Source organism: Dermacentor silvarum, chromosome 10 (assembly GCF_013339745.2).
Source record: "Dermacentor silvarum isolate Dsil-2018 chromosome 10, BIME_Dsil_1.4, whole genome shotgun sequence".
Lineage (NCBI taxonomy): Eukaryota > Metazoa > Arthropoda > Arachnida > Ixodida > Ixodidae > Dermacentor > Dermacentor silvarum.
Window position 1 is genome coordinate 68,947,032 of NC_051163.1, and position 16,797 is coordinate 68,963,828.

Below are 16,797 nucleotides of genomic sequence, written 5' to 3' on the forward strand. Positions count from 1 at the left end.
GGAGCGGCCCAAACCTTTTGAGCTCACGAGGGTTTCGACGGGAATTTAGGGCGCAGGCTCCTTTTCCAAGCGTATAACCCCTGAAGGAAGCCAAACGCCAAGCCGGGTGACACTTGTGCCGATTTGAACCAGTGGATGCACGGCAGCGGTGAGAATCAAACCCACCACCTCCCGCAGATGAGGGACGCACACAAGTACACGGTAATCCAGCATGGAGATTCGTAAAGAGACTCGTTTCTGAAGAGGTCTTGTAACAGAAGCACTGTGTTACTTGTTCAAGTTTTTAAGCTCATTCACTTTAAAGGAATGCTAATAAGAAAGTTCATTTGGGCTGTATTGGCGAACTAGCTTCTAGAGCACATACACACACAAAAAGACGCTCTTTGAGAGAAGCCCTAGCAAGTCAGACAAGAAGAAAAAAAGCTATAGAGGCCATCTTCAAGTACCCGTACTAGCCAACCGTGATGTCCCAGATTTTGAAGGCATCTATTTAATTTTTTAGCAGCAAAGATGAACTGAAACATGTTTGAAAGGAGTCAAACACTGAATTTAGGAAGTTTCGAGAACGTTTACTGTGCCACTAAGGCTAAGATAGGACAAAATACTTTGAAATCAGCGATGTCACATGGACATGTTAACGCAGAGCTTGTGGTGCAAAATGAAAAGAAAAAAATGATTAAATTTGTCAATACTTTTTTCTACGGTTAAACAACTTATCACTGTGAAATTGACGAAAATAAGGAGTTCTCAGAGGATACATTATAACTCTAAACTGAGTGTTTCTCTTTAATATCAGATCGCACTGTTGTAGCTGAATGACTGCGAATTCTTTAGCTTTAGAGCGACTTGCCGGAGTTTGATGATCCCACGGTTTGGGCACGGTTGATGCTGGCTCAACTAAGCTTCACTAGTTTCGGTTTTGTTGTGCTGGCAACATGGCCGATGACCATGCCACGGTGATGCCAGTAGCTTATCAAAGCCAAAAATGACGCTATTTCCGCTCAACTCAGTGGTCAAAGCACCGTGCAGTTGGAAACCTTATGGTTTCAGAAATTTTGGTCGTCCTTAACGTTAAGTTTACGGCCAGTGATGGTGCTGCGAAGCACTACGAATAATTGAGTATGTCTGAGGTATTGGGGTCCGAATAATCAGTCAGCATCACTCGTGAACCAGCCAGTTGCTGAGCAGAGGCTCTAACTTTATAAGGAAACGCAGACCTTTGAAAAGTGCTTGGTGTCGTCTAAAGCAATGATTGTGCGTTTCTAGGGGCTCGCTAAGGCTGACCTGGCTCAGAAGAGCATTGATGACATTGAGTTTGGCCAGGTGTTTGTAAGTAATGCTAACTCTAGCCTTGCTGTTAACATGTCTAAGCTGGCAGCTGTCAATAAAAAATTATAATATGTTAAAGGCAACCTCTGAACAGCTTCACTCAATTAGAAATAAACAAATTACAGCAGGCTGTGTGAAAAGGTTTGTTGTCTTCATTTAAATTGAAGCGATACTCAAATTAAACTTTCCCTTTTTGTGTGTGTGTGTGTTTAGAGGCAGAGCAACATTACTTTGCAGGAAGCAAAATGCACATTCTGAATAATGGTTGTCAATTTTAGGTGTTTGAAAGTGTCTAGGACGTGTCCAGCAGGTGTGGATCTACTTGCTCCAAAGTGCTCTGGAATCTTTATTTAGGTGCACCAAATTGCTCTAAAATTAACATTTTGTAGCTTCAAAAATTGCTCCAAATCTCAGTTTGCCAATGGCACCACTGTATCTGGAAAAAGAATACCTAATGCTCATGTGTAAAGCCACTTGACATCATTTTCCATACATCAAGAAACTCTGTGTTGCATCCAAGATTGGTAGTCTCAATTTGGTGGAAACTGCAAATTTGACTCTGGACACAGATAATGATATGACGCATTGAGGGTCTTAATGGACAAAGAAAGATGGAGATTGGACACACATGAAGTGGGCGCGCACAGGAGCGCACGTGTCTTTGTGCGTGTATCAAATTGTAAAATTTGCACTCTTTTTACCAGGATAGTACTTGCAACCTCGCAAACTACCTGAGGAGAAAAAACACCTATTGCTTTTGCTTAGAGCCACTCGGCATCATTTTTTGTACATCTAGAATCTGCCTCCAATGTTGGTTGGATTAGTTTGGTGGAAATTGCAAATTTCACTCGGGACACGGAGAATGAAAGGGGCACTGAGAAGTTAATTGGCCAAAGAAAGACAGAATATTACAGACACACAGATACATGCGCATATGTGGCTATGTACGTGTGTAAAATAGTAAAATTTGCACTGTTTGTACCAAGATAGTACAGGTAAATGTTGAATAACGAATTTCAATATAACAAAATTCTCAATATAACAAAGCGTTTTATACGCGATTTGAGGCAAACGAAATTTCATTTCTGCTGCGTATGAATACTGAGGCAATGAATGGAAACTGCCTCGTACGCAGGTGGTCAAATGGTTGAATTATGTTTGGCTGCTTGAGAATGCACCTTTCAAATCACGTGCCATGCAACTGAGAGCGTCCGCCGAGGCATAGCAGCAAGGACCCTCTTGCCGTCATGTTGTGGATTGTATGTGAGGGAAGGCTTGCAAAGATGAGCCAAGAAGTATTGTGGCTTGATGCACGCTGCCTTCCCGCTCAAGCTGAGGGGGAGGGGGGGTAGAAGTGCGTCTACCCTTCTAGCCCATTCATGGCCGCACGCCCTATCTTGGAGGTGACCTGTGGCAGGTACAAAGGCAGGGCAAGACTTTGCAACACTTGTGCGAAATGCGGGGCCCAAGGCCACCTCTCAGACAATTGTTCTGACAAATCTCATTGTGTTATTCCTCATGGTGACCACCCAGCGTATTCATGATCTTGTGTAGCCTGGAATAGGGGGAAAAAATAGTTTTGCTGAAAGTCAGAAAAAAACATTTCCTGCAAAGAAGTTCGAAAATAATGTTCAAGCTTTCACAACTCCCCTTATGCTGATGTGGCACGCCAGGGGGCTAGCTTTAGCTACTGCTTTTTTAGGTACTGCCAAGCTACTGCTTACAGTGAAACATCGTTACTATGAACACCACATTAACTAACTTTTCAGATTAACAAACTGTTCAGAAATTCCTGCTGACTGCTTGTAGTTTCAAAGTAAAAATATCTCTTTACTATGAAATTCAGAATACTGAACTTATCCACATAACATTCGTTATTCAGTTTCTGTGTCATGTTAACGTCGTCTCAGTACTACAAACTACTACATTCACACAAGTACGTGAACAAGGCCAAAGCATCATCGGAGAGACGTTGCAATGCTTTCGCATTCATCCACGTAGGGATACCCAAGTGCCCTCGAACTTTTTTACGGTTTTAGAGGAGATGCTACAAAGAAGCACACGTAGACATGAACGGAACAGTGTCTCCATGTGCTTCGATTCTGTGCTAAAACACTAATAAGTATGGATTACCAACTAGCACAAACCAACGCATTGCTCTGATTCCTCCTTCACACACAGAGCAAACTGTTTATAATATTACATGGTGGTGCAGATAATGCATTGGAATGCCAGGGAACTCAACTGCAATCTCGACGAGATAACTTTATTATCTCGATATTGGCCCAAGGTTTTCTGTGTTCACTGAGACACATTTAAATTCCAGACAACTGAATTTTCTCCGGCAGTACGCCATTTTTCTAAGAGACTGTGACGACACTGTTGCCTCGTCCGGTGGGGTGCTAATTATTGTCAACATGTGTTTAGCAGCTTGTCCTTCAGATACTCCTCGAGGCACTGTCTGTGTGAGCAATTCTCTTCAACAAGTTGGTAACCATTTGCTCCATTTACATACCTCCCAACTATCAGCTCCGCAAAACTTGGGGTAGAAGCGCGCGTCTACCCTTCTAGCCCATCCATGGCTGTGCCCTATCTTAGAAGTGATCAGCGGCGGGTCTCAACAGCCTCATAGACGAGTTCCCAGAACCTTTCATTATCACTATTGATTTTAATGCTCATAACACTTTCTTTGGAGACTCCCAGTGAGACATGACAGGCCAACTAATAGAAAACTTTCTTGTATCCTTTGGTGCGTGCCTCTTTAATAAAAAGGAGTCCATCTATTACAGTCTACAACATAGTTCGTATTCTTCAAGCAGATTTAGCATTTGGATCTGCAGCCCTCTTTCCATATCTAGAATGGAGTGCAACAAAAAATCCTTTTGGAAGTGACCACTTCCTTGTAATGTTAAAGCTAATACAGCAACACAAATTTCCTCCACATACTCCTCTATAAAAACTAGCTTGGCTGACTGGGATCATTTGAAAGAATAAAGTTACTTATCACTAAATTTTATCAACAATTTTATTATAGATGATGCAGCAGCGTATTTTACAGCTTTTGTGATCAACACAGCAAGCAAATGCATTCCACAAGCAAGTGGTAGGTCATGCAATAGACAAGTCCCTTGGTGGAATGATGACTGCAAGCAGGCGCAAAAGAAACTGTAAAGCATGAGCCATACTTTGTCGATCCCCAACCGCGTAAAATCTGGTTGACTGCAAACACATCAAATCACAGGGAAGGCAGACGCGACGGCAAGCTGGGAGAGGTTTTTCTCGAGCATTAACTTGTACACGCACGAGGCGAAAGTATGGAACGTGCTAAGGAGCCTTAAGGAGCAGCAAATCTACGAGTTGCTCCTGGTGGATGAAAAGGGAAACAAATTTGAAGACCAGGCTGATGCCCTTGGTCAACACTTTGAGCATGTGTCTTGGTCAATCTACTAATTTGAGTCGTGAAATAGATGGATGTAAGCCACTTTATTGTAAATGTAGCCGAAACCGAACTTATAATTGTCCTTTCAGCGTTGCTGAGCTGAGAGCTTCCATGAGCGCATTTCAGAGCTCTTGCGCTTGGTCCTGACTAAGTTACCGTAAAAACCGGAATACAGGTCGAACTTTTTTTCAAAAAACCATTGTGAAAAGTCGACCCTCGTCATTATACCGGACATTGGCGGAAAAACTACGGAAGTCTTGCAACAATTGGCAGATGAAGTAAATGGCCGGCTTCGCCATCGCATTGAGGCTACTTTTTCACATTTTGTTTCAAAATGAGCGGAAGCCGACGGCAATTCACCGTTGCCTTCAAGAAAAAGGCGATTGAGTACGCGGAAGCCCATGGCAACCCGCGAGGTTGCCATGGGCTTCGTATCGTGTGACCATCGACCCGCGTTTTTGTTAGCACCTTATCATCACGGCATGGAGCAGCATTTAAATAAATACTGTCACCATTGTGCAACCGGCTGAGTCGCATTTGTTTAATGGTAAGGGTGTCTTTCGGTACTTTTACCATTCAAAAAGATTTTTTTCATTTTTATAATTGGTTAGTTGGGGAGCCGACCTATATTCCGGTGCGACCTATAGTTCGGTTTTTACGGTATGTACGATATGGTTAAAAACCTTCACACACGCATGCACATAACTCTACTTGCACGTTTTAATACTTTTCTTTTAAGCATAACATGGGCAGTGAAATTATATATTTGGAAGTGACTCTTATGCTCCTGTCAAGCGGGCAAGTTAAGTGCACTTATGGAGAGTGTCACTCGGTTTAAGTGCACTTTGCCAAATCTAAACCTCACAAGTGGAGTGTCGCTCACTGCAGAGTGTACTTCGGTCGAAGTGCGTTCACGGAACGCACTTTGCTGGCCGAGTGCGTAGCCTCGTCGCCAGCGGTTTCAATGGTACAAAAGGTAAGGCATAAAAAAAAAGGACACAGAAGTTCATTTTAGTGGTTGAACAGCTCCTGCGCACAAATAGCCTAAAACGCGTTCATATTCTGTTTGAGCAGGATTAAATGCCGCCTCGTCGCACACCGCTATGTCATTCTGGATTGGCTAGGCATTTTTATTGGCCGGCATTGACTTGCCACTTATAATAAAAAAAATCTTTTAGTATTTTTTTTTGAAAAACATAGATTAAGTTTGTTTTAACTAATAATACAATGTAAGACAATCACTCGTTAGAAGTTTTTTTTCTTTTTAATCTACTTCTTCACAAAACGTGCTCGTAGTCTGTCGGCATTTTTTTTACTGCGAGTGCGCTCTGTTTTCCCGTTTAGAACCGCGTAGCCTAAAGTGTCACTCAAGGTCCCGAAGTGCACTCCCCGTAAGTGCACTTAACTTGCCCGCTTGACAGGGGTACAGTAGTAGACCACTTATAACGTAACCGCTTATAGTGCAGGACCGGATATAGTGCGGTCTTTTCAGACTCCAGTAAATTTTCTCATAGCACTCCATGTATACACGTATCGCTTATAGTGCAGTTGCGGGAAACGAAATACCGGTTACAGTGCGGCTGCCTGGGAGTACGGAAGTCAGCGGACACGGCGAACGCTCCCCGCCAACGGGCGCTACAAGGAGTGCTCGAGGAAGAGAGACGAAGTGGAGGAGAAGTGCACGTTGTGCGAACGAACAGCCAGTGAGGCTGAAACCAGAATCTTGAGTGCGAGTTGTGAAATATCACGGCACGCATAGCGAGCGAGGGCCGCGAAACTGCCAACGCCATGCAACGCTCGCTTCACGATAACGGCAGTAAACGAAACTTCAGGGAGCGGGCGGCGCGGCACAGCACGGCGAAGGGCACACGCGGAGACCGTGGAATGTGAGGGAGGAGGGCGGCAGGGAAGTGGATTTCGCCTCGGCAACTCCGCCGCTTCGGTGGCTCCCCTTGCCCTCCCTCGTAGCTCCCTCACTTTAGACTGTCACCGTGCGCGCCCGGCGCTGTGCAGGCGCCGCCGCTCCAGCCGGCCCGGCGCCAGCTCCCCGAAGTTTCATTTTCTGCCGTTATCGGGAAGCGGGCATTTGCCGGCTTGGGCACTTTCGTTGGCCGGCCTGGGACAGCGCAGCTGCTTCCCTCTGCGCCGTAGCCGCAGCTTGCAAGGTCAACACGTGACTAGAAAGTAGAGGAAGCATAAAGGAGAAAGCAGGGTTCACTGCCATTTTCTACGCGTGGCTACGGTAGCGTGGCTGAGACGTCGGCACGTACACGCATGTTCCAGTGCAACGCAGAATCGGCGACCGTGCCATTTGAGAGAGGGTGAAATTTCCGCCGCATTTTTTTTTTTTTTTCTTTTCTTTGTTCGCGCGCGACATCCTTGAGGGGTCTCTCCTAAGCTTTTACTCTATGACGGTGCCGGAGCAAGGCTGGTCGGAGGCGCTGCCGCGTGATTTGGTTCGAATTAACGACATTCGACTGTAAATTGAATGCAAACGTTCTAGCCGCATTCCTCGACTGTCGCATACGCGAGGCGGCTCAGTGCACATGTTTTGCATATGTGCGGGCCTTGAAAATTGTTGCTTTGGTTATAGTGCGGTACCGCTTATAGTGCGGATATTTGCGACTCCGGCGACTTACGTTATAAGCAGTCAGCACTGTATTACTCTATGGTTTGTTGCCTTTCATTAAAAGCCAAGTGCATCAACATTTCACTTTTGCTAAATTTGTTATAAATGAGTAGTAATACTACTGAACCAATATTGGTAAAACTGCAGAGCCAGTGATATAGTTATTTTGTTAGCAGCCTTTGAACAGTACTTAAGTAGACGATGCATGCACCTGGTGGTGTTGCTGATTTAACTCTTAGCACACCGTGTCCGAGATGTTTCAGCAAACCGCGGGCGGCCATGGAAATTGAGTCCTTGGGCTGGTTTGCGGTAGTCCGGAACGTCTCGATGGCGAAAGGGGTCATCGTGACACCCAGGGGTGGCCACGGTGTCTGCACTGTGTGGCAGCATGGCCTTTGACATTGCTTGGGTGCACTGTTGCAATCTCCAAGGTCATGCACCACTTCCAGCAAGCAGTAATGGTGGCGTCTCTTCTTTCTTTTTTTCCTGTTTCAGTATCAAAAACGACTTTGAGAGCTTTTCGTGATGCTTCTGTTCGAATTCCAAATGCTACATTTTGCACGGAGGCTTCTCTATACCCACATTATCTTAAACTAGGCTTTTTACACGCTCTAAAATTTTATTGCATTTGGCCTGAAGAGTAATGCTTATGCTTGTTCAAAGAGTAATTTTTCGTTTATTTCAATATCAGCAGCTTAGTGCTGCTCATGAAATTACATGAAAGTTTCTTAATTCTGTTCTGCTTGTATAACTTCATCACTCAGAAGTTGCATGTGTGGTAAATGTTGTTGCCAAAAGGTCAAGGCCTCTTTTCGCAAACTTACCTGGAGCATTCTTTCATTTACTGATGTTTTGTGTGCCCCCTAATCATGATTGTGATAATTACGCGATCATTTTGGGAATGGCATTCACAGACAGCACTTAGGAGAAGTTTCGTGAGTATGGGTAATATTCAGATACCATAAATTGAATTTGTCATGTGACCAATCCATATTTATAAATTTTGCATAGCTAAGACATGCAGGTGCATGTCTTGAAGTTGATGACACGCAGTTCGAGCTTTTGGAAAAAATGCAATTTATTGACTGTCTCTGAGCATATAAGTGCATATGCGAAAAAGGAGGTGGGTTGGGGGAAGGGGATAAGAAAAGAAACCAAGGCATGATGTGCATTTTCCACCAGCAGTTACAAGGCAGCGTGATAATTGTTACCGCTGTCTACAACAATAAGTAATGTGGGAGTGTGTTTTCCAAAGCAAGTGTTTTGTAATGACACATATTTTCAGTTTTCCTAAAAAACTAAAAAAAAAATGCGAAAGCTTGCACTAGGCCGCGCAAAGCTCAAGACACAGCAAAGCAGGCCGACTGATATAGAGCGGCTAGCCTCCATCGCGTTTGGCGTCAGCAAGCAGCGGCGTTCTTGGCACTGTACCAAACTTGGTTAGCCTGCCTGCAGTTAGTGGCATGCCGGGAGCGCTGTCGCTCGTAGGCGCCGACGCGTCCAGCGCTAGTCGCGCGAAATGTCGCGAAAGGGAAGGTGCCTCCAAAAATGATCGCTCGAGAATACCTCTTACATGCGTAGTTAAGTTAAACTAAGTTAAGGCCTAGCAGCAACCAAGTTAATACCTAGCAGTAGCAGCCAGCCAATTTCGCTGTGCTTAAGCTTTCTACGACCAAGTACAAACTTTCCCGTTTGTATACTCTATGATGATAATTTATTTTCACGCATCTCGGACTTAAGTCGTCACTGCGCATTGCATAGTGCAGCTTGCAACGCGGACACCGCGTTCAATGCCAACACCGCATTCCAGGGGACCCGCTCCGTGAATGCGTCTCTCTGTCACTCTCACAGCGCACAAAACCTCTTCATCTCACAGAGCACGAGCCTACGAACGCGCCAGCTGTGGACGAAGATGACGATGCTCGAACGGAATCATATGGTTTGCATAACTGCATGCTCTGCAGGTGTGGCTGTATAGCCTAGTGGTTACGACGCTTGCTTTGGGACCGGGGGTACGCGGTTTCGAATCCGGCCTCGGCAAGAAAGTTTATTTTCTTTCTTTCTTGGTAGTTTCTTGCTACGCACCATAAATTAAGGCTGACTTAAACAGCTTCGCCGTTAAAAAAATGCAGCGGCGGAAGGAAAAAGTCTGTGCTTTGTCTGGCATATAATGCTTCCGCTGGTATTAAATGTTTTGGCGTGTGTAAAATGCGGCTAACTGGACCCTTCCCACAAGTGCAACCAGCGGTTTTGCAACTTCAAAGACTGCAAGTACATGCCCGCCAAGCTTCCACATCTGCATGCACAGGGGAAGGTGACAGCCAAGACAACGGCAGAAACCACAGCCAGAGTTGCAACAGCTAGCAGGGCACTTTCTGCCTGACAGCTTGATGTCACAGGTATTCCCGCCACAGCCTGTCTACCAGGAGTGCATGTGCTCACAGCTTAAATTTAGAATCGAGCCCTGAATGTTCATCCATCTTCAATGGGTATTTCCCTAACTTGTGTTGTAAGCTCCTTTTTTCCTGTAGAATAGAATTAACATAGTAATAACACAATAACATAGTAATAATACTATGATGATGTTTCTCACTCCTAAGCGAAAATAACCACTCTGCTTTTCAGTACAGAGCTTTCTCTCTCTCCCCCACTCTGGTGTCTCTCCTATGTGACTCTGTACATTTGCTTTGTTATTATACAGCCTTATTGTTCATTGACCTGAGGTATATGTGTACCTTGTGCATTTTGTCAATCTGTTATCGGTGTATCCAGGCTTGCCGTGTGACCATACACTGAAGTTGTGGTTTCTATACCGCTGTGCCTTCAGTTCTCGTTCAATCACACATAACAAACAAACGCACTTTATACGTGATTTTTTCAGCTGTCGAACAAATGCGTGACAACTTGCATGCTGCAGTAAAAGCTATGCTTACGCCTTATTTTCTTCCTATCTTTTTACATTGTGTGAAATTCGGGGCAAATAAGGGATTGCATGCAGTTTATATGAACGAAAGCATTTTTTACGGTCCACCAATTGCACTAGTGAAGTTGTGTACAAGATTCCATTAAATTGCATTAAGAGCTATATAGGCCAAACTGGAAGATGCTTTAATGAGCGTGCGCAAGAACACACACTGTCTGTTAGCCAATCTGGTGGGCACCTTGCCTTTCATTGCAAGCAGTGAAAGTGCACTCCTCTTCCATAACACCACGTTTTTAAAACGGGTGCTTGATAAGCTTGAATGTGAAATCATAGAGACGTATTTTATCAATTTGGGAGGAAGTAGTTGGATCAGCACGCCATCACTATCACTATTGGAAAATGAAGTTGAATTTTTGACAGGTTTCGTGTGATTTTCTGATGATGTGCACACATATATTTGTGCCTTCAAGTGATTAAAAATTCAGTTGAAAGTAAGTGTAGGTCCTGTTTTCACGTGTCTCTATTTCATCCTTGTTTACTTAACGCCGAAAATTTTCATTTACCATGAACCAACTAGCCTACTTTAAGATCCTAAAAAAAAAATACTGGAATGCAACCAGAGAGCTTGGCGAGCTATTCATTTAGAGTGACAAACCTGAATCAACTTTTGTCAAACAGGGCTGTTCAGTCAGGTCCAAAGCTTGCCTTTTACTCCACGTGGGGTTATATGTAGTGTTTCCAAATGTACTGGTCTGTATGGATCTATGTTTTTCTGCATTTCTACATCTGATGACAATTTTGAAATTCAGGATCATTATCCTTTCGAAGGAGGGCTTTTTTTTTTTTTCGTCACTCCTTGTTCCGCCACACTAAAATGATGCATATCGCATTGCGTATGCTGGGTGAAGTTCATTTTGGGCTGTTAAACCAGCAGCTTTAAGGATTGATGACTTGCGTAAATTAACTGACAAAGAGTTCATAATGGCACACCAGACATGAGATGCGCATCAAGACAAATTTTCAGGGCACATTCATGCCTTTCCATCGCAGCATATTTACATTTTCCGTCAGAAAAGCGGTGCCTAATACATGAAGATTTATTTATTAAATTCTTCTTGTGAAACTGCACGGGAGGTTTTATGCAAGGTGAAACGATTTTATGAGTTGGAGTGAGATTGGATGTGGTTTTGTCCATAATATACCTTGTCAGTTAATCCTAACTTATTCTTTCTTACATGCTAGAAAACATATCACCATTTGCAAAATTCAGTCAGTCAGAAGGAATTTGTGTTTGAGCAAAGTAGTCGGTCAGAAGGAATATGCTTGAATATAGCTACCAGCAGTCTTGTTCAAGTTCTGATCCTCAGATTAGAGCGTGTGCTGCTGAGAGATGCCCTCTCATCTGTTGATGGATCAACTTCTACATGCAAAAAAATTTAAAAATAGTAGCAGTACGAATCTAGCCACCCTAAATACCACTGCATAGGTGCTAGAGTTTGCTTAAATACAGTCACATATGTTTGAACTACAGTTGTACTCACATTCAGGAGAAGTGGGCACCAATTATACTGTGGTAGTGTTGCAATTAATATGCATTGGGGCACACCACCAGGTTGTGCTGTTTCAGCCAAAATTTTTCATCATTAGCTAGGCTTAGGGGTATTTCCTGTTGACCGGTTTTTTTCAACCTAGTGACAGTGACACCTGTAAATGTTTGGACGTATTGTGGGTCACAATGATCACATTACATTATTCTCTAGCAGTGACAAATACAGTCGAATCTCAATAATTCGAACTCGAAGGGGCCCGAAAATTTGTTCGAATTAAAAGAAGTTCGAATTAACGGGAGGACGTATTTTTGAAGTATTCGAGCACCATAGCAAGATGAACGAACGGTGCGAGTCGTGAAATTTCGCGGCGCGCAAGCGCATAGCGAGTTGCGCCCACGCCGGCCAACGTTCGGATCCCGACAACGGCAGAAAACGAAACTTCAGGGAGCTGACGGCGCCGACATGGCGACGGGCGCGCGCGCGTGCGGAGACCGTCGAGGTTGAGGGAGGAGGGCGGCAGGAAAGTGGATTTGGCCTCGGCAACTCCGCCGCTATGTCCGCCGCTTCGGTAGCTCCCCTCGCCCTCTCTCTCAACTCCCTCGCAGCTCCCTCACCTTCGACTGTTTCCGTGCGCGCCCGCTAGCACCGCCGGTACAGCCGGTTTGGCGCAGATTAGCCTCCTTGAAGTTTCGTTTTCTGCCGTTATCGGGAAGCGAGCGTTTGCCGGCGTGGGGTGCCGAAGCCGCCGGTCCAGCCGGCCCGGCGCCAGCTTAGGGTCCGGTCACCCTAGTGGCAAAAAACGCGCGAGTCATGCCGCGAGCGGCAAGTTGCCGCGCGGCAGCGCGATAAGATCTCCCGCGCTCTCCGAACGCGCGAGCAACACCGCGAGCGCTCGCTGTTTCATGCGAGAGACGACAATCTTCGATTGAAAACCCGGCGCGGACCGGCGGCGGTCCGGTTGTGATGGCTCCGTGACGTCACCCTCGTCGCTCTTGATTGATTCATCTCGCGGCACGCGGCATTTGCCGCAGAAATGGGTCTCGAACTCATTTCGCGCGGCACGCCGCAAAACCCCCGATTCCTGGCCGCCCGCGGCATGACGCGTTGCCGCGCGTTTTTGACGCGCGTTCTTGCCGCTAGCGTGGCAGTACCCTTAGGCCGCTCCCTGAAGTTTGGTTTTCCACTGTTATCGGGAAGCGGAGCGTTTGCCGACGCGGGCAGTTCGTGGGCCGGACTGGGCCTCCGCCACTGCATGAAGGGGTCTATCCTAAGCTTTTGCTCTTAGGCGGTGTCGGAGCAATGCCGGTCGGAGGCACCGCCGCGTTATTCGGCGCGCTGCTGATAGCATTGTCGGTCCGCGGTATATTCGAATTAACCGTCGCAAATGCTTTCGCGTTCGAATTACCGAGCGTTTTCGCCCATTGAAATACACATAACTTTGACGGGACCAGAGTGTCAGTTCGAATAAACCGGCAGTTCGAATTAAGCGTGTTCGAATTAACGAGATTCGATTGTACTCCATCCATGTGGTGTTGTAATGCATACGGAGCACCTTTTGACAAGCCTTGTGTGACTGTTTCATACAAATACATGAAGCCTTTGTATAGGCAGTATCTGGTGCTGTAGCCTGTGCATAACAACATGGCAAGTTGTTGCTCTAAAGCTTTTTACTGATGAAAAAGTCAAGGAAATCATAATTGTTCTGTGACTGTAGAAGAGCCTTTACCAGTACTTGCCAATGAAACTTTTTATGTGCTGAATGGGTGCTGGCAGGAGCGTTGGGACACATGGTGTTTGGAAAAGGTGCCATTGTTATCTAGACTGAGGGCAAATAGAAATCTGTGTTCAAGACAACGATGCTCTTAGATTGAAAAAAAAAAAATATATATATATAAGCCAGTCTTAAGAAGCTTGGCATGAATTAATAATTGTTCGTAATAGATAAATGAGATCCTAATATACTGTGATGTGTAGCATCATGACCCCAGCCTAAATATTATTGTCAATTCGAAGGGGAAATGTTTATGTTGTTACTGTTTGTGCTGACTTTGACAGTGATCTTTGTGCTGTTACAGATGTTTCCATGCTTCCTATGAAACCTCCAAGAAATTGTCCGCTTCAGGATTTGCCAGGAAACCAGCTCGCCAGACTCTTCACAGAAAGAATTCACTTGTTTGCTCCGTTGCATGACGCAATTCGATATAGGATTGATTTAGCATTGGGGCAGCGATATGACTGTTGATATGACTGTTCTCTGGAACAAGTGTAATGGCAAATTCGCTTGCTGTCCCGTTATTGTACAGAAATCATTAAAAAAAAAAAAGAAATGGTTTTGTAGCAGTCACTGAGATGTAATCGTCAGGGCAATGTACTGGTAGAGAACCACGGAGCAAAATATGCAGGAGAGCCGTCTCTGGCACTGGCTAATGCGTTTGCTCATTTTTGTTAACGATGCAGCAGACCCACTTGCCCTCAGCTCGCGTATTATGCCACTGCCGTGCTCTCTGCCTTGCTGCTAACCCTCTGCACAACAGACCTTTGGCAATGCTTCTCCCCTCCTTTCCTTCTCCAGGCTGCTAGCGCAAATACAGCATGCTACGTGCCGTTGAAATTGAATAGCACACAGCTATCTTGAGAAGTGGCTCTTATTCAGCCGAAGAGCGCTGCGTAGCAGGCGACAAGAAATGAACGAAGCTGCGTGTTGGTCTGATTTAAAAAATGTGCTTTGCAGTGCTCGATTGTTGGATAAGTGTTGCAAGCTTAAATCAGTTTCTTTCATTTGACACCCACTCGTCTCAAACGGTTGTCATGCTTTGCAGTTGTTGTGGTGCATTGTATTGTTTCTGCCATGGTTTTAGTCCTAAGCTTGCGCATGTCGGTTTTCCTACGTTTTGTCCAAATCAAAGGGGATTTCTCGTTGAGCATGTAATGGCTTTAGGTCAAGCTTGTTCAATGGTGAATTAGAGAAGTCATGAACAGTTTTGTTCTCGGATGACAGTGTAGGTGTAAATGAAATTTAAAAATTTCCTTTTCGTGTCGCATACGATCGAAGGGTTGCTAAGTGAGTGAAGTAAGAATGTTCCTAAAAGCTGCACCTATGTTCCTAAGAACATAGCTGGAAAACGGAAGGTATAATTTCTGGTTATAGTGCATTTTTAGTTGTACTTCTTTTGTCTCTTAAGTTATCTTCGCTGCAATGTTATCCACAAGTTTGTTTGCTTATTCAAATAATCATTGCATCATTAGGCATGCGCAAAATCTAGCAAAAGCCTAGATATTCCTGATGGCTTATTTGCTACTAATAGCTTGAAAAGGCTGTGGATTGGCGATAGTGAAGGCTTCATGCGAATACTTTGTGCGGATTTTGAGTGAGAACATTCATGCAGAATGATCAGGACAAGTGAATGTCCACACGTAAGCATCTGCGGTGTAAGCTAAAGCAGACAACAAAGATTTATGCACACTGATGTGCGGCAGGTGACATACAGCGCAAGTCTCTGTAGTTCGAGGTGAAACAGAAGGGGCGAAGGTAACAACTGTGATTGGTGACGCCGCTACAAAAGAAACGCACCAAATCTAGCAGCTGGTGTGGATCAACGGCAAGTGTTGCCCTCTGTACAAGTGGCAAAACTGCCCTTTTGTCATATCAAAAAGGAAACACTACTATCAAATCAGTTGGCTCGCCTATATATCTTAATCCTTATATTACTTACTTTGTGCGGAGAACGTAATCCAGGCAATGTTATATATATAGCATGGAATTCTGCCTGTCTTCAGAAATCTGTGTTTAGTTTGTGCGTGTTTGTGTTAGCTTCAGCGACAGAAATAAAAACTGGTGGATAAGTTACCTTGAGTACATTGTAGTTTCACTTTGCTTTTGCTGAAGCAATGAAAACATAGTTGTGCTTGTTTACAATTCTGTAGAGAGAAAAAATTTTTTGTTCAATGCACAGAAAAGTGTCAGTGTTCTCCTCCGCTTGCAAGTGTAGTGCCAGTCTAACCTTTATAAATGCTGTGTTTATTTTTTATTTTATTTTTTTATGTTTCTCATTTTCTGTCAGATTAATTTCATTCATATTCATATTTCTTTTCGACTTATTCATGCATTGAAATATCAAATTGTGATGCGAAAAAAGTGTCATCTTAGTTTAATAGGTGAGTGTGCAATGCAGTGTTAAAATACATGGAGTAATTTTACTGTTTAGGCATAATATCAAAATTTCATGCCAAATTTAACTTCTATGTATTGACAGAAGAAATTGGTATGTGTAGAGCAATAGGACCTTGTGTTACATTTGTGCTACACTGTTGCCAAGACCTTTGCCAAGACGTGTAAGCACTGTAGCCAAGGTGTGGTTTGGGGAGTCAAAGGTTATCATGTATTTTGCCCACAAGTGTGCCAAGTCTTTATGATTGCCAGGTTCAGCCTCATTTGCATTGCTTTCTTGTCCGCTCTGTGACTTTGCAGGTTCCTTGCCGTCGGGTTCCCTCGAGCAGTACGATTCGCTCGTGTCCGTGCACAGGCAGCTGCATTCCTGCTGGCTGTGCAGTTACAAGTCCGAGAGCAAGTGCGACATGATAAAACACCTGCGCATACACTCAGGCGAGCGCCCCTACCAGTGCCACCTCTGCCCGAGCACATTCATTCAGAGTTCCCACCTGAAAAGGCATCTACGCACCCACACGAGAAAATGACCCTTTTCCTATGTGCAATGCGGTGTGTCCTTTTTGCAGAAGGGGAAACTCTTTATCCACACGTCCTGCCACGCATGGAAGAAGCCCTAAAGGTTAGGGCCTTGCATTTTTTCAATGCGTTAGCATTCTTTGTGTACTTCAAACTCTCCGGAGGTTATGTATGTATGCATGTATGTATGTACTATGTATGTATGTACTAGCATGTATTTTGTATGTTTGTATCTAACCAATT

At 44.6% G+C, this 16,797-nt stretch overlaps 1 long non-coding RNA gene across 2 annotated transcripts in view; it reads left to right on the plus strand.

Moving 5' to 3' along the window:
• Positions 1 to 13,849: 13,849 nt before the first annotated feature.
• LOC125940842 (uncharacterized) overlaps positions 13,850 to 16,797 on the plus strand; it is a 61,359-nt gene continuing 58,411 nt past the window's right edge. For both annotated transcript variants that reach the window (XR_007464043.1, XR_007464042.1), the window contains exon 1: positions 13,850 to 16,657. This is a non-coding gene — a long non-coding RNA (uncharacterized LOC125940842). The remainder of the gene's footprint in view (positions 16,658 to 16,797) is intronic.